General features: G+C 38.8%; 1 pseudogene; it reads left to right on the forward strand.

Annotated features, from left to right (window-relative positions):
- The first annotated feature begins 3,674 nt into the window (after window positions 1–3,674).
- On the forward strand, window positions 3,675–4,432 carry LOC111158775 (annotated as a pseudogene).
- The last annotated feature ends 1,747 nt before the right edge of the window (window positions 4,433–6,179 follow it).

Genomic DNA, 6,179 nt, shown 5'->3' on the forward strand with positions numbered 1-6,179 from the left:
GTAACTACAGAACAGAGGTACAAAGAATTTTACTTTTTTTTAACTTGTGCCAAATGTCCTAATTAACAGTTCTAATAACTTACCTCATAATAGGGTTAAATATTAGCCATGCTCCCCCATGCCAATCATTATGATCTAAACCAGAATGCAATAAAATATATTGGGTTTTTCAGAAGCATAACACTTTTCTTGTATTTTTCTTTTTAAGATTTTTTATTTATTCATTTGACAGAGATCACAAGCAGGCAGAGAGGCAGGCAGAGAGAGGGGGGAGGCAAGCTCCCTGCTGAGCAGAGAGCCTGATGCGGGGCTCGATCCCAGGACCCTGGGATCATTACCTGAGCCGAAGGCAGAGGCTTTAACCCACGGAGTCACCCAGGCGCCCCGTGTATTTTTCTTTTTTTTTCTCTCATTCATTAATAATACTGAATTTTCGACTTTCCTATTTCTGTCACTCACCTTATTTGATCATCCTTCTCTTTCCAAGTGATAACCACAGTGTTAGCTCCTTTGCCAAATAAGGCCTTTATGACATTTTAGTGGATGCTGTCTGTGAGTTGTAGCTCAAAACTTCCTTCAAACCTGAAAGATACAGTCTTTGCTTGTGGAAGTGCTTCCAGCTATTAGCTCTCCTAGAAAATTGTCCTCAGCTGGAGAGAATCATTTCACTCCTGGTTTTGCTCAATGTGTACAACTGGTGGATACATGATTATATAGGCCCAGCGCTCTCACCATAAAGAAGAATGATTTGAGTAGTTCTCCCAGACTCTTTTCCTTTGGGCTCAGGAGATGATTTTTGTTTTTTGTTTTTTTAAAGATTTTATTTATTTATTTGACAGACAGAGATCTACAAGTAGGCAGAGAGGCAGGGAGAGAGAGAGGAGGAAGCAGGCTCCCCGCTGAGCAGAAAGCCTGATGTGGGGCTCGATCCCAGGACTCTGGGATCATGACCCAAGCTGAAGGCAGAGGCTTTAACCCACTGAGCCACCCAGGCGCCCCAGGAGATGTTTTTAAGACTGTACTACAGTACAACTTTTCCCCTTGCCTGTTCATTCTTTATTTCCTTCCTCAGGTGCTTATCCTACACATTAGTCTCCTTATCAAGTCTGCTTCCGGGGGGGCCCACGTTGAAAAGGTATCAAAAATTATTTAACATCTTTGGACATTTTTTCATTTTATAGAGTCTTTGTCACCCATATTCCTGTAAACAAGAAAGAGAGTAAGTTTGTTTCTTAGAAATAATGGATTTGAAATACAGTATATAAGAAGTATAGAATAAGAATCAGGCATATATATTTTTTTCTAATGAAAACATAGTTAATATTCATTGTCTAGCATTCACTCTTACAGTTTAGTTGCCCACACTTTTCAGTAATTTAAGTTGGACAATAACTCCCTTTGAGCCTGAGTACAAATAAGACAGTGGATGAATTATTTGCCTAGATTTTTCTGTTAGCCATGAAAAAAGAATTAAGTTAACAAAAACAAGACTCTTGACTAAAGTATTTTACTTTATTCATTTAAAATTATTTTTAATGGACTTGATCTCATATTTACAGAGATGTTTTCCATCTTCCTCTCTGTATCATACTCAACTGTTTCTGTATCTTTAACTTTTATTGCCAAATTACCCTATTTGTATATCTTGCCACATGTGGAAAACAAATATAAAGATATTAGAAAAATGTAATAAGGTACAACTGTGTTTTCCCAGAATTAGGTATTAGTTTAAGCTCCCTCCAGGAAAGCTTAACTCATGGAGTAGGGAAAGGATTTAACTAAATTTTGGCATTCTATACATGAGATCTGATGAATTCCAGAGTAATAGGGAAGACAAATCAAAATGGTAACTGAGCTAGAAAATACTAATTATCTAATTAAATCTGCTTCCTAATTCTGAGATGTGCCATTATATCTGTTAGGTCTTGCACATGACATCCAAAAACTCCTTGCATGACTGATTAAATTCAAGGTTTCACATTAATCACAAGCCTGTATGTTTATCTTTCATTTTTTTCTCTTAATTTAAAAGAAAAATAGAAATTTAAGTAGTTACCTTCTACAGTGTTGTAGAACAAAGTAGGATGCCTATGTGGTCTATTTTATTTAGAGATGGTCAATGAAATGTTTCAAGTAGATTCACATATGAACCATCCAATAAACAGATGCACACATTCAACTCAATTGAATGGAAGAAGAGTAAACTATAAATCTTCAAATAAAAAATTACTCAGGATAAACCCATATGGGTTATTTTAAGAAAACTGTCCCTTAACATTAATGATTTTCTATGATGATCTCCAACATAGTATGATTCCCTACACCCAAAGGGCACTGTTTTTGTAGCAGCACCTGCACTTGTTGCTGGTCTAAGGCAATGAGTGCTGGTGGTAGAATTGGTAGGGAAAACAATGCCTCAGATGGATATTTACCTCAAGAAATAGGCAAGAAGCCTCATATCTGACCAGCAATGGCACATCTCTCTCAGCGGCGTATTCCAAACCATAAACTAGCATGACCAAAAGAGCAGGTTGTTGAGGAGTATAACCATAGGGCTGTCAGATTTAACAAATAAAGATTTAGGACATTCAATTCAATTTAAATTTGGGTACGCAATGGACAATTTCTCACTATAAGCATGTACTAAATATTGTATCCTGTATTTTATCTGGCAGCTCTATATAATAGGCTTCCAAAGACAGATAATGAGAATAGAGTCAAAGGCCAGGAAAATAGAACCCATTTTATGTATTTCAGAGAAAATTTGATACAGAAAAATGGTTACATGGTTATTGGAAGGCCTAAGAGATCAAAAGGGAAATAGTGAGGTAACTTAGATATTAGTCACTGTAGGAAAGAGCTATAATCTGTAAAGCTGGGGGACAAATGGGAGGGGTTTATTTTCCTAGAGCCCACAATGAATGGGAGAGGTTGCATGGCTATACCTAGACCTTGACAAGGGGCCTCGCCATTTATACTGTAGCATGGGAGAGGAAGTAACCAAATCAAAGTGTGAACCCTGGAAAAGGTTCCAGGTGGGGATAACAAGAGCACCAAGGGAGACAAAGGGCTGATTCTGACTGCTGACTGTAGGAAAGAGGCTCTTTCCAGAGTTAGGTGTCAGCTACTGTTCTATTAACATGGATATCAGTCCTCCTCCTCCAACTATTAGTAGAGCCCTGCCAGAAATCAGCTGGCAAGGAACTCTGAGAAAAATCATTCCCCACTCCTTAAAACATACAGAGAGGCACAGAAAAGTGTGGATAGGGGCAGAAGGCAATTCCTCAAGCAAAGAGCATCTTTTTTAAAATTTGGACAAAAGAATAAGTAAGGTTCAGAAAAAAAGTTGAGAAAAGAACAGTAATTTAAGTTCCAAAATTAACAGACTAAGGAATTAACAGCTGAAGTGACGGAATTAATAAGAAAGGCAAAGACTCTAAGTATAAATAATTTCATCAGAGTGGTTAGGATAATATTTCTCTTATAAAAAAGAATTAGATTTCCTATAAACTGCAAATAAATTTGGTAAGGTAAAATTAAGATTATTTCAACTAACAGGCAGAAGAGAAAAATGGCCAATACCAGAAATCAAATTAATCAAATGGAAGAAGCTCTCAGAGAATTTTCTTAGTGTTATAAACACATTAAAAAAAAAAAAAGGAAAGAGCTAGACTATGCTGGGAGCCTCATCCAATCTGGTGGTCAAGTTTGCCGACACTGACAAGGAGAACATGATCCAGCAAATGTTATGGATGGCTGGCCAGATGAGCGTGTTCAACCCCATGGCCATCCTGTTTGGTGCCCATGGCACTGACACAGAGACACAGACATAACAGCAAGCAGCACTAATGACGTCAGTCGAGCAGGATGGCTACCTGAACCCCATGGCTACCTTCACTGCTGCCCAGATGCAGCAGATGGTGACCCTCAACATGAATGGCCTGGTGCCTTCACACATAACCTCAGCCTCAGGCAGCAACACCTCTTGGAGTATCACTTCACCAGTTGTCCATGGCTAGCATCCCATCCCCTACTGGGGTGAACCCCTCACCAACCTCCCAGAAACAGATCAGTGGGCAACTTGCAGTGGAAGCTGTGTTTACCAAAGATCCACCCCTACCCAGCACACAGCCCCACCAGTGCAGTCCCCTACGCTGGAGTCAGAAGTGTGCATGTCCAGGCGACCACCGTGCTGACTATGGTCAGGTAAGACAGGTCTTTCTGTCCTCAGTAAGTTCCAGTAATCTGCCAGCAATAGAGAGAAGGCTCCAACAAACAGGCCAGCCAGGTCACGAGCAGCTTCCAGATGGGCATGAAGAGGCTCAAAGTGCAGCTGAAGCAGCCCAGAGAGGCCAATTACCCATACTTAGTTTCTGGGGGTCTATTTTCTCTGCCTGGGGGAGACCAGGACTCAAACAGGGCAGGATGCTGAACAGGCTACACTAAAAAACAAGCCCCTCTCAACACATATTAAAGATAAGAACCATTGACATACCAGCTAATATCAAGCAAGCTGAAGACTCCAGACACACTGTTAATTATAAATTTCTTTAAGGAAAGTATAGAATCTGTGGGTTCAGAGGGCACATGTTCGGGTGAAAAATACATATGACATAAAGAAGAAGATGGAAAAAACTGAGAAGGAAAAAAGCACAAAAAAGGACAATTTTACAACAAAATAATTTGAGACCAGATGGGAATGCTGCAGGGCTGGAACTGAGGAGAAATGCTGCTCACTGATCCCCAGGACTTTTCTAGCCTGTGGGCACTTGAGGCAGTCTCAGGCTGTGTGGCAGGCCTGGTTCCCATGGGGCAACTGGGAAGATGCCACTGAGCATCTCTGTTATTCCTTTAGCTATTTTGGGAGTAAAAGACCAAAGTTTTTATTGCAGATGTGTAGTTCTATGTCAAATAGAGGATGGGTGGACGAGATCCTCCTTTCTACCTCATCGCTGTTCTTGAAATAGCTTAGAGTAATTCCCTGAAAAATGTAATAAAAAATGAAATTTAAAAACTAAAAAACAAACAAAGCTTCAATGCTTTTAAAACAACAAATTAATAGTTCTTTGATACTTTGAGAGGTCTTTGATTACCCTCAATCAAGTTTATGACACTTTCTTATGGTTTTCTATGTTGTAAGTCTGGATGGAGCTATTAAGCTGAACAAATAGATGGATATTTGGGGAAAGCAACAAAAATATTAAAGCTCACTAACCATGCAGTATGAGAAAACGAGGAGGTTAAAAAAGGGACTGACAAAACAAGATAATTGTGAAAAGTCTGTAAATGCTTCTCTTTCTCCTCTTAAAATCATAATAATTGTACAGAATTTTTAAAAAGAAGTTTAAAATACCTATATAATAGGAAAACAATCAGAAAAAAAAAAACATTTTTTTAAATTAAAAGAAAAAAAAAACCCTGTAGATGTTAGCATTACTGCTAAAATCCCAGATGTCGTAGGACTGTACTTTTGTAGAGTTTTGACTCAGTGCTCCTCTGTTCTCCCCATGAGTGCTGTCAGAAGTCCTTGGCCCCTAAGGCCAGGCCAGACTCATCCAGACTTACAGGCTCATGGGTGCCCACAACTTGTGGAGGCTGCATAGGCAGAAAGGCCCACTGACAGCCCTTGCCTTTCTTACCCAGAATCTGGATACATGCTTGCCCTCTCTTCTCAAGCCCTCAACCCCTTCCATATCACTCATCTTCCTTGCTTGCTCCAGAGAATTTCCAGGCAAGAGTGATTTGGGAACTTTCATCTTAAAACAACTAAACAATGCAAACACACACCTACACATACCTTAAAGAAGAGAGAGAAAAATAAACAATCTTTGGGGAGTTTCTGGAACTGTTTACAAGGAATTCTGAAAAACAGGAATGTTTAAATGATGCTGGCTCAGTTTTTTGTAAATACGTTTGCATATTTTGTAGGACTTTTAATTCTAATATAAAAAAGACTAGGAAAATGATGTAATGAGAGCATAATATTTATTTTTAGTAAATGACTTTACAGCAGTTAAAAAAAACTTCTTAAGAAACTCAGAATGAGAAGAAACATTGAGTTATTTAAGAACACATATATTTTAAAGTACAGCACATTTATTATAATTTATTTGCACATTTGGTAAGACTTTCTTTGGCATTCTGCCTTGATAATCCTCCTCTCATTGATGTCTAGTTCA

This window comes from Enhydra lutris, unplaced genomic scaffold, assembly GCF_002288905.1.
Source record: "Enhydra lutris kenyoni isolate GAN:26980312 unplaced genomic scaffold, ASM228890v2 scaffoldscaffold63, whole genome shotgun sequence".
NCBI classification, from domain to species: domain Eukaryota; kingdom Metazoa; phylum Chordata; class Mammalia; order Carnivora; family Mustelidae; genus Enhydra; species Enhydra lutris.